Source organism: Delphinapterus leucas, chromosome 15 (assembly GCF_059928025.1).
Source record: "Delphinapterus leucas isolate spDelLeu-1000000601 "Yukka" chromosome 15, BTC_Dleu_Yukka2, whole genome shotgun sequence".
Lineage (NCBI taxonomy): Eukaryota > Metazoa > Chordata > Mammalia > Artiodactyla > Monodontidae > Delphinapterus > Delphinapterus leucas.
In genome coordinates this window covers 8,301,774-8,316,442 of record NC_143143.1, presented here as the reverse complement: position 1 = coordinate 8,316,442, position 14,669 = coordinate 8,301,774, and the positions used below count along the sequence as shown (strand labels likewise).

General features: G+C 43.4%; 1 protein-coding gene and 1 pseudogene across 2 annotated transcripts in view; one reads left to right on the top strand and one right to left on the bottom strand.

The window, feature by feature from the left end:
- PRKRIP1 (PRKR interacting protein 1) overlaps positions 1-14,669 on the bottom strand; it is a 34,537-nt gene that overhangs the window by 11,431 nt on the left and 8,437 nt on the right. The gene's annotated exons all lie outside the window — the stretch shown is intronic.
- On the top strand, positions 2,325-7,067 carry LOC111182284 (small nuclear ribonucleoprotein G pseudogene; annotated as a pseudogene).

Below are 14,669 nucleotides of genomic sequence, written 5' to 3'. Positions count from 1 at the left end.
TTTGGATTAGAGAGGTACAAATCTTCGAGTATCCCCTGATTAGCAAATCAAGGGGTACTCCAAGGAAGGACTGCTGAGGAAAACCCAGGAACCAGCTGTTCCTGGACTGTACAGGGAGGAGCCAGAAAGGTCTTCATGTCCATCAGGCCCCATTGCCACTCCCGGGTATAAAGGGCCAGTCATAGAACTGACCTACCACTGCTGGAGGGTGGGCCTCATCCTTATGAAAAGGTCCAGCACACATGAGATCCTGATGCCCCGTAAATCAGGCCTCACTGCTTTTTATATGATCCCCCCTAAAGTCTGTCACCTTGGCAGGGCGACGTCCACAGCAGCCCTTTAACATTTAGCGCTAGGCTGACCAACTCCTGATGTCTCCAGCTCTCACCCCAGTCTGCAAAAGGAGTCTCAAAAACCTTGTAGCAGAGGGCTCTGCCTACAACAGATATGTCAGCTTCCCGGCTCTTCCCACAGACACAGAAAGCCTCTCTGACACTCCCCGTGCAGCTCTGAATCCCAGTGCCTTCCCTGGCGGTCTGCCAGTCTACCCTCAGTGCAGCTGAGCTGGCTAAGAGCTGAGCACAAAGACTACTTGTTCCCAACTCCTCCTCCCCTCTTCTCGGGAGCAGGGCAGCAGGCGAGAGCTGGGACGAGCCAGAGCCCACACCAGTCCTCCGGCTCCCCGTCCACGCCAGGAGGCCACTTGCAGGCACCGTGGGCCTCCTCCTGCAGACATGCAGAAACTCACTCCAGCACCCCAGGGCCCACAGGCACCCAGAGCTTTGCTACTGCTGTTGTCACAGGGCCGAAGAGCTTCAAGGCCTGGGGGTGCCCAGGGCACAGCAGTCACCTGCGTACCCTAGAATGGGGCACTAAAGAGCACTCATGGCAAGGGGTTGACATCGTCTCTATGATTTAATTATTTAGGACTTTCCTCCATCTTAACCTCATGCCAAAAAGAACGAGAAATTTTGAAAGTACAAATGAGGAGCACGTTTTAGTAGGTAAGATTTGTTTAACACCTATTATGTGCCAGGCACTGTGCTTATTGTCTTTGCATATACGTACCGTCTTAACTCTAAACAACAGTCTATGAGATAAGTAACACTCCTCTATATCCACTTTACAGATGAGGAATAAAGCTCAGAGAGGTTAAGTAATTTGTTAACCAAGGTCTCATAATCAGTAAAACCAGGACCGAGGATTCAAACCTGGACTGACTTTCAAGCCTCTGGTACCTTGCCCGCAGAAATGCATAAGGAAACGGAGGCAAAAGAAAAATGGCATGACAGCCATAGAAAAGAATGAAATAATGCCATCTACAGCAACATGGATGGACCTAGAGATTATCATACTAAGTGAAGTCAGACAGACAAATACTATATGATATTACTTATACGTGGAATCTAAAAAATATGATACAAATGAACTTATTTACAAAACAAACAGACTTCAAAAACAAACTTGTGGTTACCAAAAGGGAAGGGGGGGAGGGATAAATTAGGAGGCTGGGATTAACATATACACACTACTATATATAAAACAGATAACCAACAAGAACCTACTATATATAGCACAGGGAACTCTACTCAATCCTCTGTAATAACCAATACGGGAAAAGAATCTGAAAAAGAATATATGTATAACTGAATCACTTTGCTGTACACCTGAAAGTAACACAACGTTGTAAATCAACTATACTCCAATATAAAATAAAAAAGAAAAATGAGGTGAAAACAGGAACGAGGTGAGCCTACTGAGTGGGTAAGGAAAATGTGGTCTATTCATACAGTGCAATGATTCAGCCTTTAAAAGGAAAAAAATTCTGACACAGGCTACAACATGGATGAACCCTGAGAACATTATGCTGAGTGAAACAGGCCAGTCACAGAATGACAAATACTATATGATCTCTCTTATAGGAGGTACTGAGAGTACCCAAATTCAGAGACAAGGTAGAAGGGGTGGTTGCTGGTGCTGGGAGGAGCAGGAAATGGGGAGTTGTTGTTTAAAAGATATAGTTTTTGTTTTACAAGATGAAAAGTTATGGGAATAGATGATGATAATGGTTGCACAATTTGTATTTAGTGCCACTGAACTCTACACTTAAAAATGGTTAAGACGGTCAATTTTGTGTTATGTGTATTTTACCAAAATTTAAAAAAAAGGAGGGGAAGAAAGAAAAGAGAAAGAAAGGAAGAGAGAGAGGGAAGGGAGGGAGGAAATGCTATGCAGAGACTGAGTGAAAAACTATAGATGGATCAAAAACATAGCTCTGAGCTCCCTGAACTCCTAGGGCAGAACTCCCTAAGCGCTCTCATGTCATGGCACTCATGAAAAAGGACAGTATTTCTATGGCATGTGGGGCAACGGTCCAAGGCCATGGGCACTCAGTCTCCACCCTGAAGGCAAGGGGAGCAGGGTCTCTGCCATGTTGTAGTCCATTCCCCATATACCAGCGGGGGAGCTCTGCTCTAGAACCTGGGCTCCAAGGCTGAAACTGCTGAGTACTTGTTTTGTTCCATAACTTAGTCATACTCGGTCAGCCTGAAGCCTCTCTAAGAACCACCCGCCATATCCATAGAGATCTGAACACAGCAGGACAAGAGCATAGGCTTTGATCTTTCATTCTGATCTTAAAGAGACAGTAAAACAGGAGACATCTTTGAGCTCACCGAGTAGACATCAAGAGCAAGGCTCCCCCTCCTGAGTGGAAGAAATTTGTGGAGAAGTTATCACTAAAATTAAGTGGTGGCAGACACGTCCAAGGAATATTGTGGGGCTCTGATCCCTTTATGAATCTTGTGATAGATGAATGTGTGGAGATGGCAACTAGTGGGCAACAGAATACTGGAGTGGTGGTAATACGAGGAAACAGTATCATCATGTTAGAAGCCCTGGAACCAGTATGAACAATGGCTGTGTTCACCAGAGAAATCAACTGCTTCCACATGTCCCCTCCACATTTTACTATGATAAAAACTGGCTTGTGTACATTTTATTATTAAATAAACTTTTGTAATAGTGGAAAAAAAAACACCCCAGTAAAATACTCATTAACCTGGATGTTTATGGAATGGGGTGTTCCGGATGCCTGAAGTGCTGACTGACAGAGGAGGACTCAAAGCACTCCTTGTGACTGAAAAGCTCCTGAAAATGTAATACCTCAATTAACAGTAAACACAATTGTTTCCTGTGTGTTGGAGACAGGGTGTTGGGGCCTGGAAGTATCTCTCTCAAAGAGGAGAAACCTAGGAATCTGCTGCACATTCAAGTCATTTGGTAATTCAACAAAATCATTTCATTCTCCAATGAAAAGAAATAGGACTCAGAGAAAAAGCTGATTCTAGGTTAGGGACAGGAAATACACAAGACAAGTCTGGACTATCTTGTAGTACCAGAAACTAAGGAAGTGCTGTTAAAAACAAAACAAAACCCCTCAAAACTCCACCAATAATGGGAGTATGTAAAAGGGACACGGGCCAGAAAGAGCTTCCAATGGCCAAAGCTGCAAGAGTTTGGGCAAGAAAATGAAGTAGTACTGGATTAAACCTAAAATATAAAATAAATAGCCCAGAGTCCATACTGATATAAAGAAATGAGGGAGAAGACAAATCCATGCAGAACAATAGTTTATGTAGCTACTCCGCCCTCATGGAGGGGCTGTATAACCTGCCACTCCTTAAGTATGGGCTACGCATAGTGAATTCTTTCCAAAGAGTACAGCGTGGTAAGGGGAAGAAAAGAGTCACTTTACACAAAGAACCCTGAAGAGCACTGCCTGAGCAGGTGATCAAGGGCAACATCAACTGTGACAAGCCATCCTGACAAGCACCCAGCCCTGACATAAGAATGGTACTTTATCTCTGTGGTCTTCCTCCCAAAAATAAATAACTCATGAGAAAAACGTCAGACAAATCCCAACTGAGGGACATTCTACAGAACATCTGACCCTCAAAACTCTCAAGGTCATCAAAACAAAGTCTGAGAAACTGTCAGAGCTAACAGGAGCCTAAGGCTACATGATGACTAAATGTAATGTGATATCCTACATGGGATTCTGCAACAAGAAAAAGGCATTAATTAAAAATTAAGGAAATATAAATAAAGTATGGATTTTAGCTGCTACATGTATCAACATTGGTTCATTAGTTGTGACAAATGAACCACATTAACTTAAAATGTTAACAACAGAGGAAACTGGGTATATGGGAATTCTTTGTACTATACTATCTTCGTAATATTTCTGTAAATCTAAAATCATTCTATAACACAGTTTATTTAAAAAAAAGACACTGCCTACCCTCATGGAACTGAGACTGCAACTGAATAGATAAGCACGTTATGTGATTCAGCAGATTCTGTAACCAAATATGTGCAAAACCCTGTGGAGCAAGGTGGAGGCTGAGTGGGGAGGGAGGTTAGAAAAGGCTTTACAAAGAGAGGAGGGTGCAAGATGAGAAGTTTTCCAAGCAGATGGGGAGTCGGGTAGCATGAAAATGAAAAGAGCTCAGAGGCCTGAGCAGGAGGAGAGGCAGGAGAACAGAGATGTTAAGCTTGGGGAGAGTAGAGGACACGTGGAAGGGAGTGGCCAGAACAAAATGGTGGAGAGACCAGAAAGGGCAGGAATGCAGGAGCTACTGGCTAGGTTTCAAGAAGGATCACCTCGCAGGTAAGCACAAGGCCCGTGGAGACACATTATCTGGGATCAAATCCCGGCCTGTCACTCACTCCCGCTAGCTCTACGGGTGCCATTACCACTTGGTCCCTAAGGTCAACTGTAAAATGGGGATAATGTCACTGCCTATCTCACAGGGCCGCTGTGAGGATTATGTTAGTTAATACGTGCAAAGCACCTTAGAACTGGGGCTACACAATAAATGTTCAATAAATGCTAAGTATTGTTATTGTACAAGCAGAAGAACGAATGACAATCCAACCTCTGTTTTAAAAAGAGCTTTGGAGGCTGTTCAAGGTGGGTGGCGTCGGAGGTGGGGTGGGAGGAGAGTGGAGGCTGCTACCATAGTCCTGACACATCTGGAGATATAGATATATACTGACTGATTGGCTGTGCCGGGTCTTAGTTGCAACATGCGGACTTCTTAGCTGTGGCATGCATGTGGGATCTAGTTCCCCGACCAGGGATCGAACCTGGGTCCCCGCATTGGGAGCACGGAGTCTTACCCACTGGACCACTAGGGAAGTCCCGTGGATCTATATTTTTGTAAGGTTTTTTACTAAATCCTCAATGAGACCTTGACTTCCTCTGAAATCATTCTTATCCATGTGGAGGAATACAGCAAGGATATGGTAAAAGTGTAGACCACTGCACACTGTTGATGGCAGTAAAAACTGCCACTACTCCTTTGGCAAGAAACTGGCAATACATTTCAAGGGCCATGAACTCTTTTTACACTCTGTGATCTAATTATTCCCACTGCTGGAAATTTATCTCAAAGGAAATGACCCAGAAAGGGGGAAGGGAGACAGGTGCATAAATTCACTAAAATATCTTCTAAAGAGAAAAACTGGAATCAATCTAATGTCTAACAAAAGGGAAAATGTTAGGTGTATCATGGCATGTCAATTGCTGGATATTATCAGTCACTGAAAAAATTATGAAGGACCAGAAATGCTTATAATGTTAAATAAAAACAAGCAAAGGGGAAACTGTTCATACACCACAATTGTCATTACATACAAATCACATGTGCATATGGAGAGATTAAAAGAAAATGGACAGAAAGAAAGGTGATCTATGAGGATGATAATATTTGAGCTTTTTCCATTACTCTTATGCTATTGTTTACATAAAATTGTAAAATCTAAGAATCTGAGATTTTATTTAGACTATAGGAATACTAGGTAAAATGCCACTGAGTGTAATTGAAACTGATGTTAACTTTAAAAAAAAAAAAACCAGATGAATGGGGACTTCCCTGGTGGTCCAGTGGTATGGGGACTTCCCTGGTGGTCCAGTGGTAAAGAAGCTGCCCTCCAATGCAGGGGATGTGGGTTCGATCCCTGGTCAGGAAACTAGGTTCCTATATGCCGTGGGGCAGTTAAGCCTGCACATCGCAACTACTGAGTTCACGCACCTCAACTAGAGAGCCTGCGTGCCACAAACTACAGAGCCCATATGCTCTCGTGCCCAGGCGCCACAACTGCAGAGCCCATGCATCCTGGAGCCTGTGCACTACAACTACAGAAGAGAAGACCTACACGCCACAACTAGAGAAGGCTTCGCGCCACAAGAGCCCACACCACAATGAAAGATCCCGCATGCCGCAAATGAGACTTAACTCAGACAAAAAAATAAAAAACAAACAAGGCAAAAACAAACAAACAGATGAATGAATACACTAGGGAATACACTAGGGAAAATAAATCCTTTTGTACTATGGAATTGCAAGGACATGGGAAAATATTTGTGATACAGTGTTATATGAAAAAGGACAACTGTAAATATGATAATTATATAAATAGGTTTATATAATAAATATTAAAATTGAAATAAAAACATGAAAATGTTAAAGTGATTATTTTTAGTAATAGTTATGGATAATTTTTATTTTTGACTTTATTTTCTGCATATTCTAAAAATTTCTAAAATGATCATATATTACCTTTATTCTCAAAAGACACAAAGGCTATGGATAGTTTTCCAACATAATATGTGTAAGAGTTTTGGCACTGAAACAAATAGTTCAATCCAAAACATAAATTGAGGGGCTTCCCTGGTGGCACAGTGGTTAAGAATCCGCCTGCCAGTGCAGGGGACACGGGTTCGAGCCCTGGTCTGGGAAGATCCCATATGCCGCGGAGCAACGGGACACGTGCACCACAACTACTGAGCCTGTGCTCTAGAGCCCGCGAGCCACAGATACTGAGCCTGCATGCCACAACTACTGAAGCCCGCGTGCCTAGAGCCCGTGCTCCACAACAAGAGAAGCCACCGCAACAAGAAGCCTGTGCACCGCAATGAACAGTAGCCCCCGCTCGCCGCAACTAGAGAAATCCTGAGTGCAGCAACAAAGACCCAGTGCAGCAATAAATAAATAAATAAATAAAATTTAAAAAAACCCCACATAAATTGAGTGCCTTTCAAACACCAGATACCAGCTGAGATATGAATTTTATTAGCTAGGGACAATTTTGCCCCCCTCCCCCACGAGGGAACACTTGGCAATGTCTGGAGACATTTTTGATTGTCAATAACTGAGGGGAGGGTGGGTGCTGCTGGCATCTAGTGGGTAGAAGCCATGATGCCCTTAAACATCCTACGATGAACAGGACATAGTCCCTTGCAACAAAGAATTATCTGTGGCCCGAAGTGTCAACAGTGCTGAGGCTGAGAAACTGCTTCCCCCCACGCACAGTTCTGAAATAATCGCAACAGGTTTAGTGAACATTCATCCTCTCATATAGATACAGCATTAAAGAAACAGAAAAAAAATTCTTGCTTTTGATGAGAAGCTCTTAACTTTCATTCATGATGTACAGCAGTATTAATTATCTTTATCATGTTGTACATTACATCTCCGGTACTTATTTATCTTGTAACCAGAAGTTTGTACCTTTTGACTACCTTCATCTAATTCCCCTTCCTCCCATTCACCCACCTCTGTAGCCACAAATCTGATCTCTTTTCCTATGAGTGTTTGTTTGCTTGTTTTTGAAGTATAATCGACCTACAACACTATATTAGTTCCTGGTACACAACACAGTGATTCAATATTTCTATACATTTCAAAACAATCACCACGATAAATCTAGTTGTCATATGACACCATACAAAGATATTACACAGTTACTGACAATATTCCCCACACTTACACATTTCATAGCTGTGACTCATTTATTTTTTATTATTATTTTTTTTTTTTGCGGTACGCGGGCCTCTCACTGTTGTGGCCTCTCCCGTTGCGGAGCACAGGCTCCGGACGCGCAAGCTCAGCGGCCATGGCTCACGGGCCCAGCCGCTCCGCGGTATGCGGGATCTTCCTGGACTGGGGCGCGAACCCACGTCCCCTGCATCGGCAGGCGGACTCTCAACCACTGCGCCACCAGGGAAGCCCTGACTCATTTATTTTGTAACTGAAAGTCTGTACCTCAATCTCCCTCACCTATTTCTCTCCTCCCCGCCACTGTCAAGAAACTGCCCTTGACGTACTTAGTAACAAATCACCTTAAGGTCACCCTGGGTTTCTCTGGAGGTGAGCCTGTGTCAGGATAAGTAACATTGGTATCAGAATACATCATTTTAGGAGTTCAAGGTGTCACAATAATCCAAACTGGCTTAACACCATCCTGTGGTATCATTCAGACAAGTCCCACGCTGCAGGGTGTCTTCACTGAACTGCTGGACCAGCACGGACAATAAGTGGGGATATTTCCTCTCCAACAACAGAACGGAACTCCTAGCCAGCTGCCCCTTACCACCTTATAGGAGAAGAGCCAAAAAGCTCGAGTAATTTATCTCCAAGTCCCTCAAGAACCCAGAAGTGCACAGAAGCCACCTTGTGGCACAACTGATTATCACCACATTAAATTTCTGTTCACTTCAACCACCTAGAAAACCTACTTTCCCTTTCACAAAATGAAAATTAAGGAAGGAAACTGACAGGGTGAGGTAAAAGGCACACAAAGCATCCTTATGAAGTTATCCCTACAGCACTCTCTATCCAGCTCATTTGGTGCGAAGCATATACAACCATGTATTATTACTAATCATTTTTTTAATAGGTACAGGTGCTAACTTCACAAGTAGAAGAGCAGGGCTCATGAATCATAACAATGATTTTCAAATCTGTTTGACTGCAGCCCACAGCCCACATAGAAACTGAAAGAAAATTTCACAAAACAGTTATTCAGGGTGTGATGCATTCTGATATTTTCTAGTCTTATTTTATGTATGTTTGAAAAAACCATGAAAAAACCAACATCTGTAACCTCTAAGCTGATTTCATGACCCAGTGAATAAAGGATCACATCCCTCAGTTTGAAAAAACGCTGTGCTACTATGATGCAACATGGGCACAAACATTTATCTTTCTGATAGAACTGAAGCTCAGGATGGGGGAGACCCAGTGAGAGGGCACAAGGCCGTTTTAAACAGGTTAGAGGTTCTGGATGAAATCTACCATCTCATATACTCTTCATAGCTTTGGGCAAATTAAAGAAAAGTGACTGAAAACTGCACAATCACATGCACCTAATGTGTAAAAGGGGCTAGAAAAGGGGGATTTAAGAAACCTCAGCTCTGGGGACTTCCCTGGTGGCGCAGTGGTTAAGACTCTGTGCTCCCAGTTGCAGGGGGCCTGGGTTTGATCCCTGGTCAGGGAACTAGATCCCACATGCATGCCGCAACTAAGGAGCCTGCCTGCCGCAACCAAAAGACCCAGCACAACCAAATACATAAATAAATATTAAAAGAAAAAGAAAAGAAACCTCAGCTCTGGGATGTTGCCTCCTGTCTCCTTCAATTCTAGAACTGATTACTAAAAAGTTATTAAGTGATTCCAAAGACCCACTACAGGTTCATTTAAGTACAAACTCAGAGCAAACTAACCTGTTTCTTGTTCTGAAAGGGTTCTTAGATTTACTGGTGAGGGAACCGCCCCTCTGGCTGCCCAAATATGCTATATCTTCATTACAGCAAGGCGTTTGGAAAAGTTATCAAGCTGTGGAATTTTAGATCTAGAAAGAGTTTATCATTTTACAGACTAAAATTTAAAAAAAAAATCTGCTCAAACAGGAGATGCTAAGGTCAGGGTGAGCCAGAGTGAGGGCTGAGCCCAGAATCTATGCCTACCGTACTTACCCCCTGACCTAAAGTTATCTTAGTTTAGAATGACACCTCTGCGTAAGAGGAAAGAAGCGTGAGTCTAGCTGATTCTTAGCTGGAGAATAACTCCACCCAGAGTTTTAGTGAACAGGTCCATGTTGGCCTAGATGGAGCTCGCTAGTGGATGCTGGAGGGCTCTGGCCCTGGCCCTGTCTGGCTCAGCATTTTTACCAATGACAAAAGGAGGTATGTTTATCAAACCTGCCCCTGACATGGTAACATGCTTAATTCGAGAATCAGAATTCAAAAGGATTTTGGAAACCTGAATCAACGGAGCCAATAACACCAAGCTGAAATGCACAAGAGCTAAATATCAAGTCCTGTAATTGGATTCAAAAAACCAAATAGAGGGTGGGTTCCAGGTAAGACAGAGCAAGCACGTTTGACCCCGTTTCTCCACTGAACACAGCTACAGAACCTGGACAGAATGCATGGACTCTGAAAAGCACACAGACTGGGGAAAAAGACCAGAATACAAAGTACCACTGGAACAATATTGTGTCTCCTGTTTTTTTCTTTCCTCCAGTATCCCCCAGCCTGGACTCAAGGCGATCCCATACGCAGAAGTGGAAACTGGGCACAGACACAGTTCCAAGAGAAACCTTCTACTTCTGATTCAAGGAGTAAGAAAGCGGACTCCTAATGCTCAGAGGAAGGGAAATTCTTGTGTTTCTTCTTTTCTCTCCATTCTCTCACACCCTAGCTCCCAGGCAATCCTGCCAGTGTCAGGATGGCCACAGCGACTGCGGTGCAATAGGGGCTTGCATGTGCAAAAACTTTGAAGGAGGGGAACCTTCCTCTCTGATCAGAGGAGCTGTGGTCCTAAGATGGCTGGGCAAACTCTGTTGCTTTTCTTCTCTGTCCTCTCACCACTCAGCCCTGGATGCAGGGGCAGCTGTACAAAGTATGTGGCAGAGTAGGTAACTAAAGCCCCAACTTTCTTTTCTTTCTTAAATATTTATTTATTTGGCTGCGCCAGGTCTTAGTTGTGGCATGTGGGGCCTTTAGTTGTGGCATGTGGGATCTAGTTTCCTGACCAGGGATCAAACCCGGGCCCCCTGCATTGGGAGCTTGGAGTCTTAGCCACTGGACCACCAGGGAAGTCCCCATACAGGATCTTTAAGTTGCGGCATGTGGGATCCAGTTTCCTGATGAGGGATTGAACCCAGGCCCCCTGCATTGGGAGCTTGGAGTCTTAACCACTGGACCGCCAGGAAAGTCCCAAGCCCCAGCTTTCTGGCTGGAGGTATGAAAAGGGGAGCCCCAAGAAACCAGAACCTACAGGGGAGATCATGGAGAGAGGATTAGAAGAGACATCATAAAGTTGTTTGTAAACTCCTGGGCCCGCCCTGACAGCACATGCATGGATCTGGCCCTAATCGTCATGCCAAATACTTTGAGAACCGAACTCAAAGAACTAAACCCTGACTGGCCACTGGGTGGCACACACAGGACACACCTGAGAGCACAGCAAAAGCGTTAAAAGCCAAACTGACACAGGAACCACAATCTACAGAAGGCTGGTCAGAACCTGTGCTCCGAACACAACCAGGCTGACTGTCTGCTAAAACAAATATCAGCAAGACCAGAGCCTCACGATATAATATTCAAAATGTCCCGGATCCACAGACAGTTACTCGGCATGCGAAGAATCAGGGAAATCGCAGCTTGCGTGGGGAGAGACAATCAACAAATGCCAATGTCAAGATGCCCCAGATCTGGAAGTACCAAATACTTGAAAGTAGCTATTTAAATATTTTTCCAGGAAGTAAGAGTGAAGACTCTTGAAACAAATGGAAAGATAGAAGACTGCAGCAAAGAAATAGAAGGTATAAAGAAGAATCGAATGGAAATTGAAAAACTTTTCTGAAAAACATAATTCACTGGATAGAATCGATAAGCAGAATGGAGATGACACAGGGAAGACACAGCTCAAAGTCAGATCAATAGGACTTATCCAATATGAACAACAGAGACAAAAAAAGATTGAAATAAATAAATAAATCCCCAGGGCTTCCCTGGTGGCGCAGTGGTTGAGAATCTGCCTGCCAATGCAGGGGACACGGGTTCGAGCCCTGGTCTGGGAAGATCCCACATGCCGCGGAGCAACTAGGCCCGTGAGCCACAACTGCTGAGCCTGCGCGTCTGGAGCCTGTGCTCCGCAACAAGAGAGGCCGTGATAGTGAGAGGCCCGCGCACCGTGATGAAGAGTGGCCCCCGCTTGCCACAACTAGAGAAAGCCCTCGCACAGAAACGAAGACCCAATACAGCAAAAATAAATAAATTAAAAAATTAATAATAAAAAAAAATCCCCAATTTGACAAAGATACACACTTACAGATTCAACTAGCTCAGTGAACTCCACACCCAACTCCAGGATCAACCCAAGGAAACCCACGTGCAGACATATCATAATCAAATTCTCAAATTCCTGACATCTAAGGATCTTGAGAGCAGCCAGAGGACAACAATGAGAGGAGAACAATTTGAATAACTACATATTGTTTAAAAATCAGAAATCATGGAGGCCAGAGGAAATGGAACAGCATTTCAAAAGTGCTGAAATAAAAACTGCCAATCCAGAATTCTATGTCTAGTGAGAATGTCCTATAGGAATGAAGGTGAACTAAAGATAGCCTCATATGAAGAAAAGCTAAGATAATTTATAGGCAGCAGACCTGTTCTAACTGAATGACTAAAGGAAGTTCTTCAGACATACGGGAAACAATACCAGATAGAGGTCTGGAACATCAGGAACAAAGAAAAAGCAACAGAAATGATAACTATCTGGTTACTATTCAAGACTATTCTCTTGAGATTTCTGAAATATATTTGATGACTGAAAACAAAAACAGTAACATCATAAAAACAGAACTACCATATGATCCAGCAATTCCACTTCTGGGTATTTATCTGAAGAAAATGAAAGCACGAATTCAAAAAGATATGTGCATCCCAATGTTCAGTGCAGCATTATTTACAATAACCAAGATGTGGAAGCAGCCTAAGTGTCCACTGACAGATGAATGGATAAAGAAGATGGACACACACACACGAATATTACTCAGCCATAAAAAAGAATGAAGTCTTGCCATTTGCAAGAACATGGATGAACCTAGAGGGTATTATGCTAAGTGAAATAAGTCAGACAGAGAAAGACAAATACTGCATGTTTTCACTTACATGTGGAATCTAAAAAACAAACCAGAAACAGACTCCACTGACAGAGAACAAACTAGTGGTTGCCAGAGGGGAGGAGGATGGGGGAATGGGCAAAATAGGCGAAGGGGATTAAGAGGTACAAACTACCAGTTATATAGTAAATACATCACAGGGATGTAATGTATTGGGTTGGCCAAAAAGTTCGTTCGTTTCCCCATAAGGTGTTATGGAAAACCCCGAACAAACTTTTTGGCCAACCCATACAGCATCAGGAATATAGCCAAAAGTATTATAATAACTGTACAGTGCACAATCTATGAAAATATCAAGTCATTATGCTGTACACCTGAAATGGAAATAATATTGTGAGTCAACTATAGGTCAATTAAAAAAAAAAGTAAAATTATCTGAAGGGGTTTTCAATGTATGGAGATGTAATACCTAAAACAACTATAACATACATAGTAAAGAAATCTATGTGATGAAAAGTTCTACATTCTACTTAAAGTGGTGAAATGCTGATTCCAAGTAGACTGTGAAAGTGGTATAAATATAGTAATCTCTAGAGGAACAACTAAAAGGCTTTAAAAAAGGAAACAGTTAAAAGCACGATAAATTAAAATAGAGTAATAATAATGTTCAAATAAATCCAAAAGAAAACAGGAAAGGAGAAACAGAAACAAAAAACCAGAGAGAACAGGACTTCCCTGGTGGCACAGTGGTTAAGAATCCATCTGCCAATGCAGATGACATGGGTTCGAGCCCTGGTCCCGGAAGATCCCACATGCCGCGGAGCAACTAAGCCCATGCACCACAACTACTGAGCCTGTGCTCTAGAGCCCGTGCTCTGCAACAAGAGAAGCCACCGCAATGAGAAGCCCGCACACTGCAACGAAGAGTAGCCCCCGCTCGCCACAACTAGAGAAAGCCTGCGCACAGCAACGAAGATCCAACACAGCCAAAAATAAATAAATAAAATAAATTTGTTTAAAAAAAAAATTTTGCCCTATTTCCTACTCCCTCTCCGCAGATCCAAGGTAGCCTCCCAATCAACAGCCTCCTACTCCCAGTAGCTGTGAAAACCAGCAGCCTAGCAGCCACTGGAGGAAGTAAACTGCCCTGGGAGTTCCTCAGAAGTCCCACACCCAGAGCACTGTCCCTATTTGACCTGTCTGGCAGCTCTCTGGAAACTTCCACTGGCAAGGCTTGTCTTGTCTTTATTCAACCTGACTCAGTGAGAACAGCCTTTTCCTCAAGGTATTTGTCAAAAACAATCAGTGGCAACTGTTTAACAACACAGCTGCCTGAGGCAGTGATAACAGCGGAAGCAAACAAGAAACTGACCAACAGTTTAAGAGGAAAAGCTGGTAATCTAGAAGGCCACAGGCATGTGAAGAGCTGTGCACATGTCTAAGACAGACAAGTGATGGCCCTAATCTTACCTCTGGCTAACCTTGAGGCTCTGTGCAAGAAGGAAGTGAAGGCTAAGGCAAAACTGTAAACCGCCTGCCAGAATGGTGAAGGCATGCTCCACCACACACAGAAAGCCCCCTGGCAAAGATCAGGAGACTTACTGGTTCAAAGCATTTCAGGAAATCTCTGATCTTCGGCTGACCACTAAGCTAACCAAGCAAAGACTTCAGTTGCCACACACAACAAA